Source organism: Macaca fascicularis, chromosome 3, assembly GCF_037993035.2.
Source record: "Macaca fascicularis isolate 582-1 chromosome 3, T2T-MFA8v1.1".
Classification (NCBI taxonomy): domain Eukaryota; kingdom Metazoa; phylum Chordata; class Mammalia; order Primates; family Cercopithecidae; genus Macaca; species Macaca fascicularis.
Window position 1 is genome coordinate 200,111,527 of NC_088377.1, and position 12,436 is coordinate 200,123,962.

At 42.9% G+C, this 12,436-nt stretch overlaps 1 protein-coding gene across 5 annotated transcripts in view; it reads left to right on the forward strand.

Annotated features, from left to right (window-relative positions):
• DYNC2I1 (dynein 2 intermediate chain 1) overlaps positions 1–12,436 on the forward strand; it is a 131,330-nt gene that overhangs the window by 16,338 nt on the left and 102,556 nt on the right. The gene's annotated exons all lie outside the window — the stretch shown is intronic.

The following is a 12,436-nucleotide window of genomic DNA, read 5'->3' on the forward strand; positions in this document are numbered from 1 at the left end:
AATGGGATCTAATTAAACTAAAGAGTTTCTGCACAGAAAAAGAAACTACCATCAGAGTGAGCAGGCAACCTACAGAATGGGAGAACATTTTTGCAATCTACTGATCTGACAAAGGGCTAATATCCAGAATCTACAAAGAACTCAAACAAATATACAAGAAAAAAAAAAAACCATCAAAAAGTGGGCAAAGGATATGAACAGACACTTCTCAAAAGAAGACATTTATGCAGCCAACAGACACATGAAAAAATGCTCATCATCACTAGCCATCAGGGAAATGCAAATCAAAACCACAATGAGATACCATCTCACACCAGTTAGAATGGCAATCATTAAAAAGTCAAGAAACAATAAGTGCTGGAGAGGCTGTGGAGAAATAGGCTGTGGAGAAATTTTACACTGTTGGTGGGACTGTAAACTAGTTCAACCATTGTGGAAGACAGTGTGGCAATTCCTCAAGGATCTAGAACTAGAAATACCAATTGACCCAGCCATCCCATTACTGGATATATACCCAAAGGATTATAAATCATGCTACTATAAAGACACATGCACACATATGTTTACTGTGGCACTATTCACAATAGCAAAGACTTGAAACCAACCCAGATATCTACCAATGATAGACTGGATTGAGAAAATATGGCACATATACACCATGGAATACTATTCAGCCATAAAAAAGGATCAGTTCATGTCATTGGAGGGACATGGATGAAGCTGGAAACCATCATTCTCAGCACACTATCACAAGGACAAAAAACCAAACACTGCATGTTCTCACTCATAGGTGGGAACTGAACAAGGAGAACACTTGGACACAGGAAGGGGAACATGACACACCAGGGCCTGTCATGGGGTGGGGGGAGGGGTGAGTGATAGCATTAGGAGATATACCTAATGTAAATGATGAGTTAATGGGTGCAGCAAACCAACATGGCACATGTATACATATGTAACAAACCTGCACATTGTGCACAGGTACCCTAGAACTTAAAGTACAATAAAAAAAAATCACTGTTTGGATCTAACTGGTTTATTGTTGTTGTTTTTGTTGTTTTATAAACCAGTAAGTTTGTATTAATATCTCATGGCTAGAGTTCTGAAGTAAAAGCTATAAGATTTTTTTTGTATGTGTGTTGTGTATTTTTGGCCACAAGATACCAAATTGGTTTAAAGGTAAAGAGTACTTGTAAATTAAATAGTAAGTGCAAATGCTTCTCAAGTTCACATGACTTAAGTAAAATCTTTAATTGATAAGTTGGTTTTAAAATTATTGGTAAAGTAATATTAGTAATGGAGGAACTGGCAACATTTTTGTTTGCATTTATTGATCAAGTGGTTTCATACTTAACCCTGCAGAATACTATAAGGAGTCAAAATTTGCCGTAAGGGTTGTAAAACTCTAAATCAAGCCTAAAATAGAATGATTGTTGCTTGTGTAATTTTCGAAGACATTTAATATTGTAGGTTTAATGAAAACAGCTAAATCTCAAATTACTAGTAAAATGCCTATGCACTTAACTTTAACTTTATTGCTTAGGTAAATGCCTGCAATTCACAGGCTATACAGATGGTTAACAGGGAAATAACTTTAAATGATGACTATCACAGTTTTCATAAGTAATTACATAAACTATTAAATAAATTAATCAGGTAAGTGTAACGGAACAAATGCTTGTAAACTTGTCATAATTTATAATTTAAAGTTATATTAAATAATAAATATTAATTAAATGTCTGGGATTTCCAATTTAAAAATTATAAGAGAACATTAAAAAATGGGTTCTTATTAAATGGTGAATAATTTTTGTCTACTTCAAAGGTTATCTAAAGGTTACATATAAAACCATGTAGGCTGGGCATGGTGGCTCATGCCTGTAGTTCCAGCACTCTGGGAGGCCAAGGCAGGCAGATCACTTGAGAGTAGGAGTTTGAGACCAGCCTGGGCAACATAGTAAAATCCCATCTGTAGAAAAATATGAAAATTAGCTGGGTCTGGTGGTGCACACCTGTAGTCCCAGCTGCTTGGGAAGCTGAGGCAGGAGAATCACTTGAACCTGGGAGGCAGAAGTTGTAGTGAGCTGAGATTGCACCACTGCACTCCAGCCTGGGCAGCAGAGCAAAACTCCATCTCAAAAATAAATAAATAAAACAAAACAAGGTAAAAGGAACCAAGAAATAGGAGAGTTGTAAAGAAAGTTATAGATATAAAGATATTTTTTGGTAAGAAGATAAAAGTAATTTTTTATGAGAAAGAATCTTATATGGTGAATTTTTGTCCTAAAATGAAATGGTTTTTCAAGAAAGAGGGATATTTAAGACACACCAGAAAGCTCAAGCATGTTGTGAATGGTCTATGTAAGTAGCAATACAGTTAGTAAAAAAAGGAAAATGTTAAAGTTACATAACTAAATTGACTATAATTAAAATAAATTATAATAGTCTTTATAGATATTGGACTCATTGAAATACACTTGTACAAAACTAAAGAATTGGTTAGAACAAGATTTTTTGAAAATACAGAATTACTCTTAATGCAAGAAGTCCTCAAGTTTTAAATTCTATAATCTGTTTCTCTTTGAAACATACTTCAGATTGATGTCTCAGAAGCACAACTTCTACTCTATCCTGCTGCTTCAGCTCTTTTGAGAAGGCCTGGGATAGTAACTCTCTCCTTCTCCTTTTGTTGGCTACTTTACCTTTTGTTGGCTTTTTAAAAATTAATAATCTAAGGTAAGGGAGATAATTTTTGAAAACAGGCAAATGAAAAATCTTTTGGATCTTCCTTTGTCTGTATGTCTGTAATATCTGTATGTTTATATGTGTCATGTGAAAGTGATAGTTCACTACCAAACTATGTGAAAGAGTTCTCATTAATTGACTTAAAGAAAAGTAAGTGCTTATCAGACTCATAAAAAGCTCGCTCTGATGCCTTTTTGTTCACATCACTTTAGTAATATTTGGTAAGATTAATTTGGTAAATTTAATCTCAAAATTCTGTCCAGTAGTTAAAAATCTTAAAGTCATGTAATGTTAAATTAAGTAACCTCAGTTTTTTTCACTGGGAATTTGGGTTACTAAGAATTAAACTGGTAGGAGAGTAAGTGGTGTTTCTGGTGAAGTTTATACAAACACAAGGATGTGGCTTTTGCTAAAGAAAATGTATTTTTTTCTAGTTTAGAGACTATTTAAAAGTCACTTTATATAGTGACTCTTAAACCTTAAACTCTAACATTTCCTTTAAAATAAGGAAAAAATTATATAGATGAAACCAAATGGATACAGAAAAAAAAAGGCATGGAATGAGAAACCTTTGCCTCCTGGGTGGCCATGTGGTCACCCTTCTTAAGGAGCTGCAGCTGGGCTACATTCTGTTCCTGAAGGTAAAAGCTACCAGTGGGATTCAGAGAGAGATCATACTCATACTCCCAGGAAGTTAGCTCACTCACTGCATAAGGAAATTCAAAATAATAAAAAGCAAAATATTCATCCTTGGTTATTGTTTTCTGTAATAGCTAAAGTGAAAGTACAACAGTGCTGGATTGGGCCTTAACACTGGACCATGCTCCCATGTGGATCTGTCTCAGTTCAGTCACTAGCCTCAAAGCTACCCACAAAAGGAAAAATTTAGCCAAGGCAACAAAAGTGACTTCTAAGACCTGTGGTTGCTAAGAAGACAGTCAGTGTGGGGGAAGGGCAAAATCAAGTAACGATTAAAACCAGAGGGTATGATGTAAAGGAATTGTTCCATTTTTAGATTGGTATCATGAGCTTCTTGAGAAACATTTATTATAATAGATTGTAAAAATTACTGTATTGGACAGTATCCAATGGACAGTATCTTTCATTTTAAAGACAGATGTGGACAGTATCTGTAAATGCTACAGAATGAAAGCATGATTGGGTTGATGTAGGACCCACAGCTCGCTATTAAACAATCCCTGAGGGATATATGTGATCCAATTGCACAAGAGGTTATTCCTGGGAGAATGAACAGCCTAGTGGATAATTGTCACTGTAAAGTCTGTTTGCCCTGAGAAGGGAACTGCCCAACTCTCCCTATGAAATGCTAAGTGGAACACCCTGGATGAAGCAGCTGATATGCTTTACATATAAACCATGTGGGACTGGATTTGTGATGACTGGGATATTCTCCCCTGAATATGTCTATTACCCAGGTCATGGTAAATGTTGAGGGTAAAAGGGTCCATTTTATGTGGGCACCTTCGGTGATATTACTGCTTGAGAAGCCTTATCAAATTTTCTGTCCCCCATGAGTCTTATAGATGCTTAATTAAACCTTAGGGCAGTTACAAAAAAAAAAAAAAAAAAAAAGGGAAAGGCAAAAGGGAGTTAAAGGACTTGCCCCAGAAGGGTGGTGGAATGTTTAGATGGTTTTTAAGAAACGAAATAAATAAAATGAAAACTGATGGGGTTAAAACAAAGGTCTTTACGACACCATCGAAAATTGGGTGGACCAAAGGGAACCCCTGCTGTTCCCCCAGCATGAAAGGGCCCCACACAAGTTTTCTGTATTTGACCCAGATTGGAGAAATTTTAAGAAAAATCAAAAGGCAAAGGTTATAATGAGAAAGCTTACATTGAGGCATGTTGAGATGAAGATTGACAAAAGGGCCTGAGTCCTTTGGCTCAGCTCCCCGTTAGGAACCCAAATCCCTTTTTACTAGAAAAGGTAAAATGGTCTGTGGGTAGAGAAGAAACGTTCCTGGGATGGGAACATAAACATGTACAGATTTATAGGACTATGAAATTTGAGCTGTTTAAATAAGTTTTATGAAATGTAGTTGTGACTCTTACCTAAATGTCATATGAAAATGGATATTGTATCTGGCTGAGGGATGTTTCCCCTATCTAGAACTATCAAACTGAAGGCATGTCAGTCTGCCCTTTGAGAAATGTTAATTATATTACAGGATCTTTGGGGGCTTGATTTTCTGGCTAGAAACCTCTGTGACTGCTGTGCCTTTGCTCAAGATCCTTCCTTGCATCAGGGAAGAATGAGGTGCACAGACAAGTGGAGGGTGAACAACACTAACATGAGCTTTGTTGAGTGTTACAGTAGCTCAGAGGAGACCCACAGTGGATAGCTCGTCTGTAGGCAGGTCATCTGTGTGGAGTCTGTAGTTCTTACAGAGAGGAGGCCCTGGAGAAGGCAGCTCTGCTCTGCGGCTGGTCGTCCTGATGTCCACAGCTCTCAGTGGAGAGGAGGCTCTGGAGAGGGTGGTTCCTCTCTGCTGTCGGGTTGTCTCTCTGCAGCTCTCAACAGAGAGGGTACTCTTCTTCCTCCTCTGCCCTGCTGTGGCTGAGCCCAGGGCTTTTATGGACCTCAGAGGGGAGGAAGTGCATCCTGATTGGTCCATGGGTGGCCAAGGGCAGCCCCAAAGAGGCACCATGAGCCCCCACTCTGGTGCCTAGGACTGGCAGCCTGGTCTCCAGCCTTCAGGCCCTCCCTGGCCTAGACGTGGGGCCTTACTGGGGGCCTGGCCCCTTTTGCCCAGGAATCAATCTGCCTCCCACTGCCATTCACGGACCCAGCCCCTGCTCAGAGATTGGAGTAGGCGCTAGGAGCAGAGAGAGGCCAGGCAGTGGGAGCAGACACCCCTGAGCCTGCAGAGATGGGGAGTGGGGAGAGGAGGTCCTTCCTGGGGCCCCTGAGGGTGCAGGCTACAGAGACACCGGGTCCTGCACCTGGGAGCTCCCACCCCACCAACTCGGAAGGGCCCAGGGCTCTTGCTTGTTCCCAGCTCCTGCCTACTCCAGGAAGTGGGAGGCCCAGGTCTGCAAATGCAGGTCCAGCTGCTGTAGCTGCACCTGGGAGGGCAGATCCTGCTTGTTCCTGGCCACTCCATGGCAAAAGCACAGGGAGGCACAAATCCACAGCCACAGTTTGGGAGGTTGCGGGAACACCCACAGAGCTCCCGTCCCAACTCAGAAGGGATGTGGCTCCAACCAGCTTCATGGAGTGTGCAGCCCCAGCCAGGCCTCCCTGCTGCAGCTGCTGTGATGGCATCAGCCACTGCCATCAATTGTACATGTTAAATGGGAAGTAGTAAGACTGCCCGAGCCCGCAGAACATAGGGTAGAAACTGGAGTTTTGCTTGGGACAAATCCTCCACTTCATAGCCCTCTGTGGAGCATTTACTGGGGCTTATGGCAGAAACCTGTGGGCACTTCCCAATGACTCCTGGGCCTTTGGACTGGAGAGCTTCCACTTGCTATGGAATGTTAACTGAAGCTATCCCTTCGCTAATAGGAATAATGGTGCCAAAAAAGGAGTTCCATAATAAAATAAAAATAGTTTGCATAGGATCTTGTTGCCTGGGGTGGCAAGGAGAAGATGCTTATGAGTAGGGAGCCTGTTTTTCCCCAAGACTAACTCTGAGGAGCTGCTGGAGTCTACGGAGCCGGATAAACAGCTCTCATCCAACAAGGGCTGCTTGGTCGTGAATGACAGTTTCCAGTGGAACAAATGACATCTTGTTTGGCAGTCTGCTGCTCTTGTTAAACAAGAGTCAAGGAAATAATTTTGAGTTATTTACAGTTTAGAGCAATTGGGTTTTGTGAACAAATTTACCTTTCTATCTGAGTTTGATTAAATTTGCAAGTTATTTGTGATTTTATGATAATATAGTTATTCACATACATTTAGTAAGAGTCTAAATGTTTTGTTTTGAAACAGGATAATTGGAGACACTGGTTATTTTATCAGGGCTTTGACTAGAATAACATATTTTTGGCTGGGCATGGTGGCTCACGCCTTCAATCCCAGCATGTTGGGAGGCTGAGGCAGGTGAATTGTTTGAGCTCAGGAGTTCAAAACTAGCCTGGGCAACATGGCAAAACCCCGTCTCTACAAAAAGTACAAAAATTAGCTGAGTGTGGTGGTGGTGCCTGAAATCCCAGTTACTCAGGAGGCTGAGGCAGGAGAATTGCTTGAACCCAGGAGGTGGAGAGGTTGCAGTGAGCCAAGATCGTACCATTGTACTCCAGTCTGGGTAACAAGAACAAAACTGTCTCAAAAAAAAAAAAAAAAAAAAAAAGACATATTTTTAGATAAAGTTCTAGCAAAGCCAACTTAAAAAGAGCCTTTATAGTCAATTGGTTCTTGCTGCACTTTATGCAAATAATCAGGCCAAGTATAATAAGACTAAAACATATTTTTCCACAGAAATTGGTCTTAACTATAATGTCTGTTAGAAGAGGAGAGCTAAAGAGAAATTGAGTCAAATGAAAAGTGTAACACTTGTTACTGATGACAGTCGTGACTTCTGTTTTTGAGTGCAGATTGAATCACAAATTATCTCTCAGCTGCAAGAATCCTGTAAACAGCACCAGGCTATAATTTTTCTTCATATTTATAGTTGGTGCCCCAGCAGAATAGGTTCTTTTTTCTGTTCTGACACACAAATACCCTTTTGATTGTCAAATTATTAATGTTATTTATCTCTTCTTGTTTTACCTCCAAGGAAGCCACAATCACGGAATTCTGGAGCGATACGGTACTGGCCCCTGGGCATTCCACTGTGCCTGCCTGGTTTTCACGGCCAATGCCCCGCTGCTAAGACTATACAAGCACCCTCCCTCTAGGACCAGGGACTATAGCAGAATAGCTGGGTGCCTGAGATTGTAAGGGCTGGTTTTGTTTGTGTGTGTTTGTTTGTTTTTTTGTTTTGTTTTGATGGGGTTTTGCTCTTGTCACCCAGGCTGGAATGCAGTGGCCTGATTTTGGCTCACTGCAACCTCTGCCTCCTAGTTTCAAGCGTTTCTCCTGCCTCAGCCTCCCGAGTAGCTGGGATTGCAGGTGCCCGCCACCACACCTGGCTAATTTTTGTTTTTTGAGTGGAGACGAGGTTTTACCATGTTGGCCAGCCTGGTCTGGAATTCCTGACTTTGTGATCTGCCCGCCTTGGCCTCCCAAAGTGCTGGGATTACAGGTGTGAGCCACCGCGCCCAGCCTGTAAGGGCTGGTTTTGAGGGAGACAATTAGTTCAGAGCGGCCAGCCATGATGGCTCACACCTGTAATCCCAGCACTTTGGGAGGCTGAGTTGGGTGGATCACAATGTCAGGAGTTTGAGACCAGCCTGGCCAACATGGTGAAACCCTGTCTCTACCAAAAATACAAAAATTAGCCAGGTGTGGTGGAAGGGTGCCTGCAATCCCAGCTACTCGGGAGGCTGAGGCAGGAGAATCGCTTGAACCCTGGAGGCAGAGGTTGCAGTGAGCTGAGATCGTGCCCTTACACTCCAGCCTGGGGGACCAGAGCAAGACTTCATCTCAAAAAAATAAAATAAAATAAAAAAAAGTTTATCAGCTGTTATAGGACAGATTACTAAACGACCATAAAAAGCATTGCAGCACAACAAAAGTCTCTAAAAATCCTTAGCTTAAAAGGTTTTATCAATGCTTATGTTCTGTATCACTGATTACTGTAAGTCTATAACTAAAACCAAGATTACAGTAGTTCAGTCAGGTTTGTACCCACGCCCTTGGCTTTTTGTTTGTTGGCTTTTTACTTAAATTTTTAAGGGTTAATGAATGCTTGTCTGTGTCCATTCCCATTTGGCCTAGAACGTTTTAATTGGCTGCAAGTCTTTTGACTCTAAGTCTCTTGGCCATAAGGTGTCCTATCGAGAGACAGGACAGGTCCAGGGCAGGCAGCCATGTCACCCTGGCAATGCTATGGAACAAAATAAAAGCTCGGTGGCCACTGGTGTTGCCTCTGACAAATGTTGGCCACAAGGGGAGGATGTAAACCAAAAATAAAATTCTCAGACCCCCCCCAACCATCCGAATGGACCACTCCTCCTTGGCCAAGGGCATTCCAGACTTAACCTGAAGAACTAGTTCAGGACATGATGGAAAGAGGGAGACGGACATGCCTCATGATACCCTCCTTCCTTTTTGAATCACAGATGGAATAGGGTTAAGTCTGGTAAGAAGCATTTACAATCGATTCTCTCTGAAGCGTGCTACCCGGAGGCCTCATCTGCACGTAGTGACCAAGGTTTTCTTGGTCTCCACAACCTGTGGTAACCCATACATTCCTTTCTTTTCATTTATTTATTTATTTGTTTATTTATTTAGACAGAGTCTCGCTCTGTCCCCCAGGCTGGAGTGCAGTGGCCAGATCTCGGCTCACTGAAAGCTCTGCCTCCTGGGTTCACGCCATTCTCCTGCCTCAGCCTCCCAAGTAGCTGGGACTACAGGCACCCACCACCATGCCCAGCTAATTTTTTGTATTTTTAGTAGAGACGGGGTTTTACTGTGTTAGCCAGGATGGTCTCCATCTCCTGACCTCATGATCCGCCCACCTTGGCCTCCCAAAGTGCTGGGATTACAGGCATGAACCACTGTGCCTGGCCCTTTCTATTGATAATAACTCTTTCAACTAACTGCCAATCAGAGAACTTTTGAATCAGACTATGACTTTGAAGATGCCATACTGTCCTGCCTTCTTGTCCCCCCTTTCCAGACGAAGCAATGTACATCTTAGATGTATCGATTGATGTCTCATGTCTCCTTAAAATGTATAAAACTGACCTGTACCCTGACCACCTTGGCCACATGTTCTCAGGCTCTCCTGGGCTGTGTCATGGGCCATTGGTCACTCATATTTGGCCCAGGATAAATCTCTTCAAGTATTTTACTGAGTTGACTCTTTTTGTCCACACTTGTAATCTACTTTATCAGTGTGAAGTTGAACAGTCTTTCGTTTTAGACCTTAGTTTTTATGAGCTGCACTTGTAACCGCTGGACAGGTTCTCCTTGCCTGCTGCTCAGATAGAGCTGATTTATTAAGATAGGGAATTGCAATGGAGAGAGAGTTTAATTCTTGCAGAGCCAGCTGTATGGGAGACCCGTTTTTGTTTGTTTGTTTGTTTTGTTTTGTTTGAGATGGAGTTTTGCTCTTGTTGCCCAGGCTGGAGTGCAATGGCACAATCTTGGCTCACCACAACCTCCCCTTCCCAGGTTCAAGAGATTCTCCTGCCTCAGCCCCTGAGTAGCTGGGATTACAGGCATGTGCCACCACGCCTGGCTAAGTTTGTATTTTTAGTAGAGACAGAATTTCTTCATGTCGGTCAGGCTGGTCTCGAACTCTTGACCTCAGGTGATCTGCCTGCCTCAGCCTCCCACAGTGCTGGGATTACAGGCATGAGCCACCATGCCCAGCCCAGAGTTTTATTATTGCTCAAATCAGTCTCCCCAAAAATTTGAAGATTGGAGTTTTAAGGATCATTTAGTGGGTGGGGGGGTTGAGAAGTGGGGAGCGCTGATAGGTAGGAGTGGAGATGAAATCGGGCAGTCGAAGCTGTCTTCTTGTGCTGAGTCAGTTCCTGAGTGGGGGCCACAAGACCAGATGAGCCAGTTTATCCATCTGGGTTACACCAGCTGACCCATTGAGTACAGGGACTGAAAATGTCTCAGGCACCAATCTTAGGTTTTACAATAGTGATGTTATCTGTAGGAGTAATTGGGGAGGTTTAGAATCTTGTGGCCTTTAGCTGCAGGACTCCTAAACCATAATTTCTAATCTCATGGCTAATTTGTTAGTCCTCCAAAAGCCATCTAGTCCCCAGCAAGAAGGGGGTTTGCATCATTCTCAGCAAACTATCACAAGAACAGAAAACCAAGCACCGCATGTTCTCACTCATAAGTGGGAGTTGAATAATGAGAACACGTGGATACAGGGAGGGGTACATCACACATAGGGCCTGTCGGGGGGTGGGGGGATGGGGAGGGAGAGCATTAGGAGAAATACCTAATGTAGATGATGGGTTGATGGGTGCAGCAAACCACCATGGCACATGTATACCTATGTAACAAACCTTCATGTTCTGCACATGTACCCCAGAACTTAAAGTATAACAATAAAAAACAAACAAACAAACAAAAAAAAAGAAGGGCGTTCGTTTTGGGAAAGGGCTGTTACCTTTCTTTCAAAGTTAAACTATCTTACAACCAGGAATGGACAAGGACAGCTTGGAGGTTAGAAGCAAGATGGAGTCAGTTAGGTCAGATCTCTTTCACTGTCATAATTTTCTCAGTTCTAATTCTTGCAGAGGTGGTTTCAGACTTAAACTGCAGATCTAAAGTTATAATTGGCATGTCTTTGTTTAAGGGAGGACACACATCTTGAAAGGTTTCCAGGCCAGCAAAACATTTACGCCTGGGAGACTTGTGGCAGCCGAGGTGCCCAGCCCTGCCTTCACGGGGGCCTGGCTGGCAGGAGCCTTGCAGCTTGCGAAGCAACAGCCATGCATTTGGAAGAGGGTGTTGGGTGACTCGGCTTGTAACCACCCAAGGGGTTCACCTTGCCCGCTGCCTAGACAGAGCTGATCAAGATAGGGGAATTGCAATAGAGAAAGAGTAAATCATGCAGAGCTGGTTGTGCAGGAGACTAGAGTTTTATTATTACTCAAATCAGTCTCCTCAAGCATTGAAGCATTCAGGGATCAGAGTTTTCACAGGTAACTTGGGCTGGGGTAAACCAGTGAGCCAGGAGTGCTGATTGGTCAGAGATGAAATCAGAGGGAGTCAAAGCTGTCTTCTTGCCCTCATCAGTTCCTGGGTGAGGGGCCACAAGGTCAGATGAGCCAGTTTATTGATCTGGGTGGTGCCAGCTGATCCATGAAGTTCAGGGTCTGCAAAATATCTCAAACACTGATCTTAGGAGCAGTTTAGAGAGGGTCAGAATATTGTAGCCTCCAGCTGCATGACTTCTAAACCATAATTTCTAATCTTGTGGCTAACATCAGTCCTACAAAGGCAATCAAGTTCCCAGACAAGAAGAAGGCCTGCTTTGGGAAAGGACTGTTACCATCTGTGTTTATAAACTATAAACTAAGTTTCTCCCAAAGTTAGTTCAGCCTACTGCCGGGAAGGAACAAGGACACCTTGAAGGTTAGAAGCAAGGTGCTGTAGGTTAAGTTACATTTCTTTCACTGTCTTAGTCATAATTTTGGAAAGGCGGTTTCAAGCTTTCAGGCCTAACTTTCCCTTTGGCTGAAGGAGTTCGGGGGTCTTGAGAGTTTTTGATTTTCCCTTACGTGTTGTATAAAAATAGTCTCTCAAAGTTGAGTCCTGCCTACCTTACTGCTTGTTTTTATCAAAAGACGACATATGGGAATATAATCGGTTAAGTGTAAAGCCTTATTCAAATGTAAAGCTCTTCCCAAGATCTGCTCTCCCTTTCTATCTTCCCCGACTGTCGGTCTGGTCCCGCGGGAATCCGGGGCGGGTTGGGGCAAGACGAGAGCCTCGGCACCACAAGTCAGGGTACTGCACCTGCCCCTTGGGGAGACCAACGACCGCTCGGTCTTCTGCTGCTCCTGCCTGGCGGTTGCTAGGAGCCGGGGAAGCGCAGGCGCATTGGGAGGGGCCGCGGACACGCCGAGCAGCGACCACTCGGCC